General features: G+C 42.7%; 1 protein-coding gene across 2 annotated transcripts in view; it reads left to right on the plus strand.

Moving 5' to 3' along the window:
- Nucleotides 1–595: 595 nt before the first annotated feature.
- Nucleotides 596–16,540, plus strand: part of pparg (peroxisome proliferator-activated receptor gamma) — a 61,412-nt gene continuing 45,467 nt past the window's right edge. For both annotated transcript variants that reach the window (XM_079510451.1, XM_079510452.1), the window contains exon 1: nt 596–985. The gene's annotated coding sequence lies outside the window, so the exon portion shown is untranslated. The remainder of the gene's footprint in view (nt 986–16,540) is intronic.

The following is a 16,540-nucleotide window of genomic DNA, read 5'->3' on the forward strand; positions in this document are numbered from 1 at the left end:
GTTTAGATCCCTAAATTAGTGTTTATTCAAAAGCCCATGTAGTTCAACAATCTAAACCTGCATGTAGTTTAACAATCTTTTGATTGATTGATTGATTGATTGATTGATCTAAACCCATGTAGTTTAACAATCTAAACCCATAGTTTAACAATCTAAACCCATGTAGTTTAACAATCTTGTTTTCTCTCAGAACAAAAATCCCCAGTAGCCACATTTATATACTGCTATACTGTAAAACTGTAGGCTACTACAATTGGAGGTATTTTGTTTTTTACTTTACTACTCCAGTCCAGTCTCCACTACTATTATTTGAAAACTTTCTTTACAATATTCAATATAATAGTTACTTTGTAGATTTTCCTTTTTTTCACAAAACATAGAGCATGCCTACATTAACCACTAAGCCCTAATAAAAACGTCTGGGTTTCCGAGGCTACACAACATATGCGTCACGATTTTCAAAAGATTTAAAATTGTATATACATTTTTGAATAGCCTACTTGAAATGGGACATTCTGATGCCAATTGGCCACCAGAACTTGAAATGGTAATTTGATGCTTCCGCGTCTCTCCAGCACGCTCCCATGAAGGAGTCCCGTACCGAACTGACTGAAGTGAAGACGGAGGAGGGAGCTTTGAGAGAGGTAGGCAGACACTCTGACCAACCAGCGTGACAACAACCTCCTCCTCCACAGTCCACAACAACAGCAGGGTCAGCAGCGACGTGACCAACTGAGTGACCACACCACGTTGTATTTAATAGCAAGACCTTTCTTATCAAAGTGCGGACATTCATACTGCGCTACTAATTGGCAGGCGACGACAGACAGACACATTCGAGGCAGGCAGAGCAGCAGAGTCACTCACAGAACCACCACCACCAGACGCGCACACGTTATTGTCGCGCTGCCTGCAAATAATATCACAAGAAGGAAGGAAGACCCGTCTGAAAGAAGATAAACGTAACAGTCAATTTCAAGTTCAGGTGAGTAGTATAGTAGCCTACGGTAAATTATAAACTCGCTGCGCTGCTGGGTTTCAAGTATTTGCTGGAGGTTGCATGGCAGGCAGCATGGCAAATGTTTGATGGCATGTCAGTGACAGCCAGGACAGTTGGCCCTGCAATGCAGGGTCAGGTGAGAGAGAGAGAGACAGTGAGACTTGTATTCTACTGTAATGATTGATGACCATATGAAATGTATAATTAGAAATCTTGTGCACTAGTCAAAGCAGTCACAGACAGTGACAGTTTTGCAGGTGAGTCAATTACAAATGCACCTTAGACTATTAAAGCCTAAATTTCATCAGTTCATGCATGCAATGTTCAGTGTAACAATAATACCACTTCATTAGGAAGAACTGAACATGGTTTTCATCACATAGTCTGCTCTATCTGATCTGATATGCAACTTGCAGCTGTAGGCCTATATAGGTGCGTGCCAACTAGGGTGTGTGTGTGTGTGTGTGTGTGTGTGTGTTTATGGCAGCATATACTCATTCCGACTGTAAAATCTCAGTTGTGACTCGGCATAATTAGCAATGCAGCACACATGTTTTTGTTTGTTTTCACTGTTCATCCTAATCTTCTCTGGTATAGTTATTGTGTCCAAAGAGAGGCTAAAATAGTGTTTTGAGTCTTATTTGCCATATAGGTTTACAATGGAAGTTGAACATCCATGATGAAGGTGTGATAGTTGTAATATTTGAGTTTGTCATATTTGAGTTAGAAATCTAAGCCCATGTGCGCACACTGCTGTTCAATCCCAATGCTATTGTAGACCTCCAGTAAGAGTAAATACCGTAGAAACATCAAAAGTCTACTGGAAAGTCAAGTGCTATGCCATTGCCAGACATGTACAGTAAATATATATGGGTGGATTTCAGCCAACTTATCCAAGAGGCCAGGACAGTTCAAATGAGGTTGCCTCGGGTGTAGTGCATGGGTTAGTGATCAACATGATGAAAAACCCACAGAGCGGATTTCTAAACCATTTTAGGCCTGATGTCGAAAAAAAAAAAAAAGTCTTCTAAATCCTGACAGTTTTCTGAAATACCTCATGTTTCTATATCAGTGGTGCTCAATATCTCAGGTCAACGATCCCAGAAATGATATGTATAATTGGCCACCGACCCCCATCTGAAAATATTTTCACGATTAAAAAGAAAATAGCAGATCTACAAGCTCGTATCGCGGCACTCGGTGCAGCACTATGAGCTTGTAGATCTGCTATTTTTCAATATAGATAAAGTATAACAGAATGCTTAAAAACACCAAAAGGGGTTCCCGTACAGTCTAGACTCTAGAGCAGTGACACTAAAAATTATAATTAATATAATAATAATAAGAGTACAGTTTTATACACGTTTATTTAATGCACATATTTGATTGCATTTATGCAGGCAGCTTAATAAAGTACTTTTGTTGGCTATACTTTACTGCAATATTTAGATATGTAATAAGGGGGCATGACGGAACCAAGTCAAAAACTAAAAATCCCCAAATTATATTCAGGGCGTTGTTTCTGAATTTGGTTTTGTTTTGTTTTAATTGGATATGTTCAGAGAGAGAGAGAGAGAGAGAGAGAGATGTACTTTATTATCCCCACAGGGAAATTGATACGTTAGAGCAGCATAATGTACAATGTAAAAAATAAACAACAGACAAACAAAAAAACACATTGGACACATTGTATGCGTATGGGGTGTCGATTTTTACATGAAGTGAAATAAGGTCAAGGACACGTCGTCGGTGACTTGGTGATTTGCAATGGTATATTTAGTTTTAAACTATTTTAAGAACAGTAGAAATGATGAACCAAGAAGTGACCTTTTATAAGTCAATGAAGAAACCACCATGATGACAGACATGTTCTGTGTTTTTGTGAAATGTGGATTAAAGGTCATATCTGAGCTTAATGATGACTCACTGGGGATACATTTAATTGTGTTCTATTATTTGTTAGGCAGGACTGCTAAGCCACAGAGTCCGTTGTCGTCATTTTCAGTTATAGTTCCTCTTCAGAATGTGTGTGTGTGACCCTCCGGTGTGACTTGTGACCACAACAAGTATGGGACAATTCAGACCTGGTAGCTGTCGTGAAATATTGTGTGTATTAATGTAATGTAATGTAATGTATTGTACGATACAGTACCACTAGCAGTCTGTCAATTATAGCAACATTCACAGCAGTTTTATGTCATTATATTGCCTATACTAGCTTGTGCGTGCGTGCGTGCGTGCGTGCGTGCGTGCGTGCGCATTTGGACTTTGTTCTGTGGTCATAAATGAAAGGAGTGTCCCCAGATACCGTGCACTGTTTATGTTGTCTCTCACATAGCCTGAAAGCCACTTTTAACTCTGCCCAGACACTGCCTACCGTTGGACACACTCCCTGTGCTCACACAATGAACAGCTTAACCACTTCTTAAAATGTATTCTTCCAGAGAGAGTCTTATAGAAACACTCTTAGAAGTCTTAGAGAAATGGACTTGAGTCACAAGTTGAGGCGTTGTGAGCTTGCCAGGATAGGCAGGCTATAGTACGGGTTCTGGTGGTTCACTAACTCTACGCACATAATTATGTGCAAAAGCACATATTTTACAAAAAACAAAGCATCCATAACATGATCCCCAGTTGTAGTTGTAATGCTTCTAATCATATTTCAAATGTGCGACTTTCCTACAGATGAGTTGATTTAGGTTTAGGTTTTATTTATTCGCACATAAAAAAGGTTTAAAACAGGAAAAATAAATTCATGCATATTAATATTGTGCAGGAGAAGTTAAGCCAAGTTAAGCAAGTTAAGCAGATCTACAAGCTCATGCTATTTTTGAAAAATCGTGAAAATGTGGCGCAAATCTTTGAATATATTCTTTCAGAGCCAAAGTTTTTAACTCAAATCTTTGCTTCTGGGGGGGTCCCTGGAACAACATATTTTCAGATGGGGGTCGGCAGCCAATTACATATAATCTTGGGGGTCCTTGACATAAAAGTTTTGAGAACCACTGACCAAAAAACTGTCATGACTTAGAAGGCATTTAATTTGTAGAATCGTTCCCAGGTCAAAATGGGTTAAAAGCCAAAAGGACTTCCCCTAATTTGAAGAATCAGACATTAAATAGAAACAAAACAATACCAGTAATACATTCAAATAGATATGCTTAAATACAAAATGACATGCAGTACATACATACAGTATGCATACGTTATATATATTACAAACAATATTTTATATTACAGTCATAACAACCCATCTGCAGATTTGATGAGAAGGATTTTAGCTTCATGCCATGCACAGTAATAGTATACGTTTGTCATACTGTATCAAGGCCTGACAGTATATTATGGTAGTGAACATCACAGCCACTTGGCTTTGTATTCATATGTTGATGCTCACTTGGAAATAATTTAATAACTCTTATAATAACTAGGAAAAAAAAGTTGCCGTTTGGGTGTTTGACCCCATCCTACCCCTGTCACGCATGCGGTGTCACATGCCTAAAATAGCGTCAAGCACCTGAGCTTGTCGATCTATTTTCGGCACACAGCACCGTCGCACAACGGTACGACAGTATAAATCAGGCTTTAAGAATCATTTGGAAATTGGACGGACGAGATTTGTGAGGCAGAACCGTTGCCATTGAAAGCTTCAGCACTTGGAACTGGTCTTCCATTGGATTCACATGAAATGAAATGATTACTATATTTACCCAGGGTATCTGGGCTAAGCTCAAGAACTTGTTTCCAGCCAGGCCCTGCTCATAGAACACATTTCATCGTAGTGGTTCAATGCCTTGTTCAAGGGCACTTCAGCGGTGGTAATTTTAACGTGTCGGACCGCTGATTCGAACTGGCGACCTTCCGGTATCAAGACCGCTCCGCAATCCGTTCGGCCACCGCTGCCACATACAGGATGATACATCATCCTGTATCACGTCAGTTTTTGGGGGGGATATTTGAAACTAAATCCAAGGATCTTTTTTTTTTTCTTACCATTATTCGGGAATGTCATAGGCATAAATGAAAAAAAGAAATGCAAACACAAAAGTTCCCCCCCCCCACAAAATGGCGAAAATAGCAGATTCTCAAGTATAAAATATAGGGCTTAAAACACATGAATCCTATAGTGACCCTATTTTGGACATGTGATAATAGGAGAATATTCTACAAAAATACACAAACATTCAGCGGAAATATATCTGCTATTTAAGACATAATGGAGGGGGGGAAAAGTTACAGGGTTTAAGCGGTTAAATTGATTGGCTCATCTCCACACAAAAGAATCCCACGTGTCTGCATGCACATGCACATGCACGCACGCACACACAAAGCACATGCACGCACACGCACACACACACACACACACACAGCTGCACACACACACGCACACGCACATGCACACACACCGTATATAATGAGTCCACTTGTCAGTGCACTTGAGAAAAGTTATTAAAAACAGAGCGGCAGGTCAGGAGGGGACCCTCTCTGCTGTCATGGGACCAAACGACAGGTCAGGAGGGGACCCTCTCTGCTGTCATGGGACCAAACGACAGCTCAGGATGGGACCCTCTCTGCTGTCATGGGACCAAACGACAGGTCAGGCGAGGGGACCCTCTCTGCTGTCATGGGACCAAACGACAGGTCAGGAGGGGACCCTCTCTGCTGTCATGGGACCAAACGACAGGTCAGGAGGGGACCCTCTCTGCTGTCATGGGTCCAAACGACAGCTCAGGAGGGGACCCTCTCTGCTGTCATGGGTCCAAACGACAGGTCAGGAGGGGACCCTCTCTGCTGTCATGGGACCAAACGACAGGTCAGGAGGGGACCCTCTCTGCTGTCATGGGTCCAAACGACAGGTCAGGCGAGGGGACCCTCTCTGCTGTCATGGGACCAAACGACAGGTCAGGCGAGGGGACCCTCTCTGCTGTCATGGGACCAAACGACAGGTCAGGAGGGGACCCTCTCTGCTGTCATGGGTCCAAACGACAGGTCAGGAGGGGACCCTCTCTGCTGTCATGGGTCCAAACGACAGGTCAGGAGGGGACCCTCTCTGCTGTCATGGGTCCAAACGACAGGTCAGGAGGGGACCCTCTCTGCTGTCATGGGTCCAAACGACAGGTCAGGCGAGGGGACCCTCTCTGCTGTCATGGGACCAAACGACAGGTCAGGCGAGGGGACCCTCTCTGCTGTCATGGGACCAAACGACAGGTCAGGAGGGGACCCTCTCTGCTGTCATGGGTCCAAACGACAGGTCAGGCGAGGGGACCCTCTCTGCTGTCATGGGACCAAACGACAGGTCAGGCGAGGGGACACTCTCTGCTGTCATGGGACCAAACGACAGGTCAGGAGGGGACCCTCTCTGCTGTCATGGGTCCAAACGACAGGTCAGGAGGGGACCCTCTCTGCTGTCATGGGTCCAAACGACAGGTCAGGAGGGGACCCTCTCTGCTGTCATGGGTCCAAACGACAGGTCAGGAGGGGACCCTCTCTGCTGTCATGGGTCCAAACGACAGGTCAGGCGAGGGGATCCTCTCTGCTGTCATGGGACCAAACGACAGGTCAGGAGGGGACCCTCTCTGCTGTCATGGGACCACATGTTGATTTATGTAGGATGCTCTGTGGCCCAGTGAATGACATCACCGTCACTAGGGATGTCCCGATCATGTTTTTTTGCTCCCGATCCGATTCCGATCATTTGATTTTAAGACATACAGTACCAATACTGATCTTTCCCGATCCGATCTTTATATTTTTATATAATACTTATGCCATATCACAATAGCAAATATCCTAATCACTCTAGTCTAGTTGTGTTGCCTTTCAATTATTGAAAGGCAAAATGTGACTATACTTTTATTAGAATGACTGTCATTGTGTTATTTTTCTATGAAAAGCATGGAATTATAGCAAAATAATGATGTATTGGTACAAATTGCGAACTACATTTATTTCATTTGAAATTATGACTGGAAGTGATTACTTCATAATCTGTGTTGATTTTGGCAGAAAAGTTTTGAATGAAAAATAATTTTATTTGAGTCATCTCAGTCACCTGAAATTCTTTAGTTTTAGTCATGCGATTTTAGTCGACTAAATCTACAGTTGTTTTTTCTCAACAAAAAAGCATTTTTGCGGGCCTTGCTGCCACCGTAATGGCTGATTTTACACTTGCTGAAAATAGCCGACCTACAAGCTCACAACACGTCACTGTCCCTTCCCTTCCTAGAAATGCAGTGGAGTCAAAATTACAATATTTCTAATCTAAAATGTACTGGAGTGAGAAGTAACTAGCTTGCAAAAAAACAAAAAATTACTTAACCCATTCTGAGCGGGAACCCCTTTAGCTGTTGAAAAATAGCAGATCTACGAGCTTGTAGGTCTGCTATTTTTGAAAGATCATGAAAATGTGGCGCAAATCTTTGAATATATATTCTTTCAGAGTGAGAATTATATATAATTTTTGGGGTCCTTGACAACAATTATTGAGCACCACTGATATAGAAACAGGTATTTCAGAAAACTGTCAGGATTTAGAAGACATTTATAGAATCGTCCTCAGGTCTAAATGTGTTAAGTGCAGTAGTCTAGTAAATGTACTTATATTAGTTGCTGTCCGTCAGCAGTGTTTGTCAAGGATACTCTTTGAGGCGAGCTCAAGTGGCATCATCTGTTCCACCACACTCTCTCATGTATTCCAATAATGCAAACATTGCCAACTCTTCCGTCGCCAACTCACTGCCCGGCCGTCATGTTATATACGATATAAATATATATATTTATATATATATATATTTATATATTACCTGTAAAAAAAATAAGTTTCCATATCGACACATAGAGAATAGAACATAGAGTATGCATCAATATTGATGTGTCTGTGATAGGCCGGTGATATAATAGTTAAAATGATCCTACAGTAAACGCCAATATGCAGACTTGTTTTGGCATTGTCCATTTTTAGAAGTTTCTCCCTCAGTTACTCTGGACACGTACTGTGTGTACTGTCAGTGCTGGAAAGTAACTAAGTACATTTGTGACTCTTTGAGTGGTGCAGCCACTCCTATAGACAGCTATGTGTGTCCCTGTGTCCCTGGGTCTGTCCCTGGCTGTGTCCCTGGATCTGTCCCTAGCTGGGTCCCTGGGTCTGTCCCTGGCTGGGTCCCTGGGTCTGTCCCTGGCTGGGTCCCTGGGTCTGTCCCTGGCTGTGTCCCTGGGTCTGTCCCTAGCTGTGTCCCTGGGTCTGTCCCTGGCTGTGTCCCTGGGTCTGTCCCTGGCGGGGTCCCTGGGTCTGTCCCTGGCTGGGTCCCTGGGTCTGTCCCTGGGTCTGTCCCTGGCTGGGTCCCTGGGTCTGTCCCTGGCTGGGTCCCTGGGTCTGTCCCTGGCTGGGTCCCTGGGTCTGTCCCTGGCTGTGTCCCTGGGTCTGTCCCTGGCTGGGTCCCTGGGTCTGTCCCTGGCTGGGTCCCTGGGTCTGTCCCTGGCTGGGTCCCTGGGTCTGTCCCTGGCTGGGTCCCTGGGTCTGTCCCTGGCTGGGTCCCTGGGTCTGTCCCTGGCTGGGTCTCTGGGTCTGTCCCTGGCTGGGTCTCTGGGTCTGTCCCTGGCTGGGTCCCTGGGTCTGTCCCTGGCTGGGTCTCTGGGTCTGTCCCTGGCTGGGTCCCTGGGTCTGTCCCTGGGTGGGTCCCTGGGTCTGTCCCTGGGTCTGTCCGAGCACGGAAATAGCGTTATAGTGGTTTGTTCACCACCAAGTGTCACTGTTGCACAGCCTCAGATACAGACACACAAAGGCCAGGGAGGAGGGCTTGTACAGTACAGTACAGTACAGTACAGTACAGTACAGTACAGTACAGCACCACTCACTTCAGACGGGTCTGATTTTGATACAGAGACAGTCATGGCGGCTGTTCAGGAGAGGAGAACAACTGATTTTTATCCAAAATGAGTTAATAGCACAGGCAGACTTCACATACTAGAGCATGTCTGAAATAAGTGTCAGAGCTGAAATCCACATGTAAATATGAAATAAATGCTTAAAGGGTAAGACCACTTTTTTAGAGGTTTGGGTTGTTTTCTTACCTTATTATGGGCAAACTAGTCCTTTCCATGAGTTATTTCGCTCCGTTGTGTTGTTTATTAGAAATTTGAGAAATAAAAAAAGTCGCTCATTGACTTCCATTGTAACGGGGAAACAGCTCTCAAAGTCAGTCTTTTAGCACATGAACCAACGCAACAAAAGCTGATTCTGACAGTTTATGACACCAGGAAAACTCATGCGGTTTTATTTTCGTCTTTTAAGATAGATTTATAAAGTTTTTAGTCGGAGATAGACTGAAGCAGTGCTACGGCGTTCCCAACTCTCGCGCGTCGTCTTGTGAGGTTTCGTTTGTAAACAGAAGTCTCCACGCTGTTTGAGATGCATCCAGCTGCAGCCTCGCATATGAGCAGTCCCAGACACAGACACTTTACACACTTCTTCTAAAGTGTCTTCTAAAGTGTCTCCCTCAAACACGTCCATTGTGTATGTTTTTAGTGACAAGCGGACGAGATCAAATCCATGTGTTTACATCCCCGTCATTTCCAATAAGGAAGTGGTGTACAGTTTTGGTCCAATCAGATCGTTTTTCACATCAGTGATTCGGTCGGCGTAGGCATACCTACCGGATCTTCTTTCTACACAAATTAGTCAAAACAAGACAAAGTTGAAATTTTTTATTAAAAATAAAACCGCATGAGTTTTCCTGATGTCAGACTCATAAACTGTCAGAATCAGCTTTTGTTGCGTTCATTTATGTGCTAAAATAGTGACTTTGAGAGCTGTTAATACGTTACAATGGAAGTCAATGGACCCTATTTTTTATTTCTTAAATTGCTAATAAACAACACAACGGAGCGAAATAACTCATGGAATGGACTAGTTTGCCCATAATAAGGTAAGAAAACAACCCAAACCTCTAAAAAAGTGGTCTTACCCTTTAAACATGTAGCTAGGTGTAATGTTAGAGACCACAGCACTGACACCACTCATCCCTGCACAGCAGTGATCCGTTCAAGCCTGTTTTCTCAACTCGCTGTTTTCTACAAGACATTACTCTATAAGCCATATCTCCAAAACTGGTGGGTCAAACTGAACAACCAATATGTCAGTTTGAAGCTATATGATTTAAAAATAAATAAATAAATGACTTAGCCTCGGTCAGAAACTGTCACATTTACTTAAAGGGGCATTCCACTCATTTTCAACATTTTACTATGTCATTAATGTACCATAGAGCTGTTGTGTGGAAATAATAAAAAAGTCCCCCCATTCTGCGTTTCCTAGAACTAGAGGTCTGAAAAAAATCATTAACATGGTGAAACACATCTTGATGATGTCATCAAGATGTGTTTCACCATGTTAATGATTTTTTTCATAATTACAGTTCGAGAATGGGGGGACTTTTTTATTATTTCCACACAACAGCTCTATGGTATATTAATGACATAGTAAAATGTTGAAAATTAGTGGAATGCCCCTTTAAGTAAAATGATTTGGTATTTTTTTGAGTGGTGCAGCCACTCCTATAGACAGCTATGTGTGTCCCTGGGTCTCTGGGTCTGTCCCTGGCTGGGTCCCTGGGTCTGTCCCTGGCTGGGTCCCTGGGTCTGTCCCTGGCTGGGTCCCTGGGTCTGTCCGAGCACGAAAAATAGCCAACAGGGGGTGCTGTTTTTACTATACTTCTACTCCATTACATCTCAGAGGCAAATATTGTACTTTTACTCCACTACAATTATTTGAAACTTTAGTTACTAGTTACTTTGTAGATTTTGATTATTATCACAAAACATACATTAACCCCTTCAGCCCTACATAATATTTGCGGCCATTTGAAAATAGCCAATCTACAACTTGTAGATCGGCTATTTTCAAAAGATTTTTAGTTAAACTTGAAATGGGACATAATCTGTATAAAGACTACTTTTTCTGTTGGCACTTTAAGTACATTTTTGAGTGGTGCAGCCACTCCATTGCAGAGCTATGTGTGTCCCTGGGTGGCTGGCTGGGTCCGTCCGAGCACGCAAATAGCGTTTGGTTGGTTTTCACCACCAACTGTCACTGTTGCGCAGCCTAACACACACACACACACACACGCACGCGCACACACATTAACTGTATATATATATGATGATTTCGGCTGGGGGCCCCCACACCACCCTGGCCATGTTCCTGTGGGTCTGGAAGTTCTGGGGACCCACCCCGGGGACCCCCACACGGAGTTGCACCACTCAGTTCACACGGGTGTGTTTTTTTATGTCTATATCGCACTATATATCGCAGTATTGATACTTTCACTTAAAGTAAAACATTGTGAGTACCTTTTCCACCATGGGCTGCGGTTTCAGGCAACAAGGCACTTCCCTCTTTTCCTCTTGTGTTACTAGAAACCCCTCCCTGTCCTATCCTGTCCTCTACCTCTTCCTACCTTGTGGTGTTCCAGTCACCCCGTCTTTCATCTGCTGCATCACTGTTTTTCTGTGTGTGTATGTGTATGTGTGTGCGCGTGACTGTGCGTGCGTGCGTGCGTGCGTGCGTGCGTGCGTGCGTGCGTGCGTGCGTGCATGCGTGCGTGCGTGCGCGGAGAGTGGAGGCCTTGACAGTAGGTACCGCTCCTTCCCTCTCTTATCCAGTAAGGAAGCCCACACAGTGCCCGAGGGACTCATCAACCATTAACTCATAACTATTTAAAGGAATTAGGGGAGAGTTCACGTCCTCGGATTATTGTGCAAGAGCCACACGTTCCCTGCAGCGAGCCGTATATATACATTGACAGCGTATATCCTCATTGGCTGGCCAAGAAGAAGCGCGGCCTGCTGCACGTGCCCCGAGTGTTGTTTAGGTTTTTTTTTCTCTCTTCCTTGCTTTCGCTATCTCCTCCTCCTCTTGTGTTTGTTTACACAGTATAGATATAAATATGTCTAATGCTGTATTGTGTGTGTGTGTGTGTGTGTGTGTGTGTGTGTGTGTGTGCGTGTGCGTGTGCATGTGCGTGCGTGCGTGTGTGTGACCTGTCTTTGTATTACCCACTTAAACATTAGGCTCCATGTGAGTGGGGGTCAGCTAGGAGACACACGTGTCATGTGATACAAGACGTCCAATCACGTTCCTCCACTGCATTATTACTCAGCCAACAATGTATGACATCATCCTGAACTCTGCATTGTGTGTTTTTGGCAGTGTTGTTTTTGTCGACTAAAACTAAGACGAAATGTATTGGCAATTTCGTCAACGGATAGAAACTAGACTAAAATGTTAGGAAGGGACTAGTGGACAAGAGATCCAGTATAAGTCATTTTACACTTGGTTGCATGCTGGAAATAGCAGATCTACAAGCACACAAGCTGTGAGCCCTTAGATCTGCATGCTATTTTCAACAAGTAAAGTAAAATGTCCCCATCAGTGCCCATACCATAGGCAGGGTTGGCAAAAGGGCCTTTCTGTGTGGAGTTTGCATGTTCTCCTCGTGTCCCCTAGGGTAGGTACCCTCACAAAAAACATTCAGTAATCCTGGTCTCTAAACTGCCTCCCCCTGGCCAGCCGGGGCGCCTGATGGAGGGGAAAGGAACTGGTTGGAATAACGTGTTCCTTCCATGCACTATACGTCCGGCCGGGGAAACTCTCGCCTGTCAGGTGAAAAGAAGCAGCTTGGACTCCTCATGCATAGAAGGAAGCATGAGGTTAGTCCGTTGCTCTCCCCAGGTTGGTAGAGGAAGTGTAGCGTCCATGATTACATTAGATAATTGACACTGGGTGAAAACATGGGTTGCAAAATCGTGGTGGGATAAAAATGTAGGAAAAATAAATACAAATCTCAGTGCGTGCGTGCACGCGCGTGTGTTTGTGCAGTACGTGCATGACTATTGACTAATGTGCATCAGTGTTGTTTTTGGCAGCAAATTTCTATTTTAGTTAAGTCTTTGGAATTTAGTTTTTGCCATATTTTAGTCACCTGGTAATGTTTTAGTGTTAGTCTAGTTTTAGTCGACTAAATGTCAAAAGATTTTAATCGACTAAATCTGCAGTTCATTTAGTCGACTAAAATGTATTTTGCCAGGCCTTGATGCCGTCGTAATGACTCATTTTACACTTGTTGAAAATAGCATGGTTGCATGCTATTTTCAGCATGCAACCAAGTGTAAAATGACTTATGCTGGATCTCTTGTCCACTAGTCCCTTCCTAACATTTTAGTCTAGTTTCTAGCTGTTGACGAAATTGTCAATACATTTAGCTTAGTTTTAGTCATCATAGCTTAGTTTTTATTTAGTTTCCATTTAGTTTTCGTCAGTGAAAAAATGCAGTCGACGGACATTTTTCGTCTTAGTTTTAGTCAACAAAAACAACAGTGATGTGCATACTTCAGCTGTTGGGTTCATATTCACTCAATGCAGATCCATTCTCTGCTCCCCAGTCCCTCCATCCTCACCCTTCATCTTTCAGGGGCTGTACTTTACTGTGAATGTTCAAAGGTTTGGTGGTTGATTGTCGTTTCAAGCCATCATAATGTCAGGGTGGAGCGCTGCAAGCTGTTTCTGGACGGAGAACCCCTTTTGGTGTTTTAAAGCATTATGTTATACTTAGCTATATTGAAAAATAGCAGATCTACAAGCTCATAGCGCGGCACCGAGTGCCGCGCTATGAGCTTGTAGGTCTGCTATTTTTGAATCTTTGAATGTATATTCTTTCAGAGCGAACGTTTTCAACTCAAACCTTTGCTTCTGGGGGGTTTCCTGGAACGAAATAGTTTCAGATGGGGGTCGATCGGCAGCCAAATACATATAGTTTTTGGGGGTCCTTGACATGAAATTGTTCGAGAACAACTGATATAGAAACAGGTTTTTCAGAAAACTGTCATGATTTAGAAGATATTTTGTAGAATCTGATCTCGGGTCTAAATGGTTAAAGGGGAATACCACCATTTCGACATTTTACTATGTCATTAATTTAATATACCTTAGAGGTGTTGTGTGGAAATAATACAAAAGTCCATCTGTTCTGTGTTTCCTAGAAAAATCATTAACAAAAAAAATCAAAACTTGATGTCATCAAGATGTGATTCAACATGTTAATGATTTTTTTCAGACCTCCAGTTCTAGGAAACACAGAATGGGGGGAACTTTTTATTATTTCCACACAACAGCTCTAAGGTATATTAATGACATAGTAAAATGTTGAAAATGAGTGGACATTCACGGCGCTGGTGCTTTATCACATATTGACCATCATGGACGTGGTCCATCACTGTCAGGATATACGTCGTATCGTCTCGCAATACATGGAGGAAGTTTCACGACTTTCCGTGTCATGTTTGTCATGATGTTGCAACGCTACTCGATCGGCTCCGTAGCTGTATAGAGACAGCCTGAGGCTCTGAGGCTTAAAGGACAACTTTAGTGTTTTTCAACCAAAAGTTCATGTTTTAGGTTGTTATTAGAATAACGGTAGTGGGTCACACACACCAAGACTTCAGTTCAAATTGTTGATTTCAATTTTGAACAGGACAAACGTTTCGGCTATCCAGCCTTCATCAGCGTGGTTGTTGTTGTTTTTTTCATTTGCTGCTTTCTTTCGTTTTAGCTATTTTGACAGTGTGGGGGGGCATTCGAACATGGGGCTAAATATGTATTTTCTTACAAAGTTGTATATTATATACTATAGTCCTACTAGGCCCCATACAATTTCATCTGGCCACAAAACATCACAGGATCTATTGAATGTGAAGGGACACACTGACATATTGAGCCTACGACACACAGTATGGCAGCCCCCTAGTACCTCCCTAGTACCTCTACCTTCACATTCAGTAGATCCTGTGATCTTGTGTGGCAAGTTGTAATTTCCTGGGGACTAGTAGGACTATAGTAAATAATAATAAAGATATCGCTGTAAAATCTTGTAAAAAGGACTTTACAAAGACTGTACAAATGGGACCCAATGCCTCCCTGCTTGACACTCGGGATCAATGGGTTGGATTGGGGAGGTCAAATAAAATTAAAATAAAACGTTTTCCAAAACATGTATAACATTACACAAAATATGTAACATAATGTCGTTATTTGCCAAATGGGCAGAGTGATACGTTTTGGAAAAGTTTTGGAATATGCGCTGGTAAAAATGAGTGGGGAACAATGCCCAGCAGTAAGGCATAATTAATTTAGTGTTAACGTCAGGTAATATCATTTTGTACACATGAATAATTTCCGCAGGGGAAGCTACTGTGTGAGTGTGTGAGTTGTTGCTCACTGTCATTCTGCTAAACTCTGTATAGCCTCAGACAAAAGCAGAACTAGACCAGAGTGAAAGTCTGGTTTCATTCTTTGGTAGGAAAAGATGTTCAAGTCTAAACTGATCGTACATTCCACTCTGATTGTGCAACACAATAGGCATGTATTTTAGGGAAGATTGACCCTTACGGAAACACACAGTGTTGTTTTCGTCGACTAAAACTATGACGAAAAATGTTCGACTACCTTTTTTCACGAAAACTAACTAGAAACTAAATGAAAACTGAGCTATGATGACTAAAAGTAAGACTAAACATAGTGACAATTTCGTCAACAAATAAAAACTAGACTAAAATGTTAGGAAGGGACTAGTGGACAAGAGATCCAGTATAAGTCATTTTACGCTTGGCTGCATGCTGAAAAAAAAGTCATTACGACGGCATCAAGGCCCGCCAAAATACATTTTAGGCGACTAAATCAACTGTAGATTTAGTCGACTAAAACCGCATGACATTTAGTCGACTAAAACTAGGCTAACACAAACATTCCAGGTGACTAAAATGTGACTAAACTAAGTGAAAACTATTCAAGAGAATAATGACTAAAACTAAAACTACAAATCTGCTGCCAAAAACAACACTGGTCGGCGATGACATTAGAAGTTATTCTGTTGACATTTTGTCTCTGTAATAATTCCACACAGTAAAATCATTTGAACTGGTCGGCTCCATATATGGAGATCTAAGGGTTTGAGGTTTGAGGTCAGATGTTAGAGTTTCTGGCCGGCTCCATATATGGAGATCTAAGGGTTTGAGGTCAGACGTTAGAGTTTCTGGCCGGCTCCATATATGGAGATCTAAGGGTTTGAGATTTGAGGTCAGATGTAGAGTTTCTGGCCGGCTCCATATATGAAGATCTAGGTGATGATCCAGTCTTCTCCGTGTAGGGCTATCCAGGGCGTGGTGAGGTCAGTGTTGTGACTCGTGATCTTCATTGCGACCATAGCAGTTCGCCGTTTACTATGAAAAATCACACCCGTGTGAACTGAGTGGTGTAAGGTCTTATATAGACTGATCAGCTGTGGTCTGACGTAATGTCTTTTTGGTACGAACAGACACGGGTACATTTTTTGAATGGTGTAAACCACTCCTACAACTGGCTTTGTTAGTTTGTCTGTCTGTCTGTTCGTACCAAAAAATTAGCATGGTTGCTATGGTCACCCAGTTCACACGGGTGTGATTTCATTACGTCAGACCACAGCTGATCAGTCTATATAAGACCTTACACCA

Source organism: Electrona antarctica (assembly GCF_951216825.1).
Source record: "Electrona antarctica genome assembly, chromosome: 9".
Classification (NCBI taxonomy): domain Eukaryota; kingdom Metazoa; phylum Chordata; class Actinopteri; order Myctophiformes; family Myctophidae; genus Electrona; species Electrona antarctica.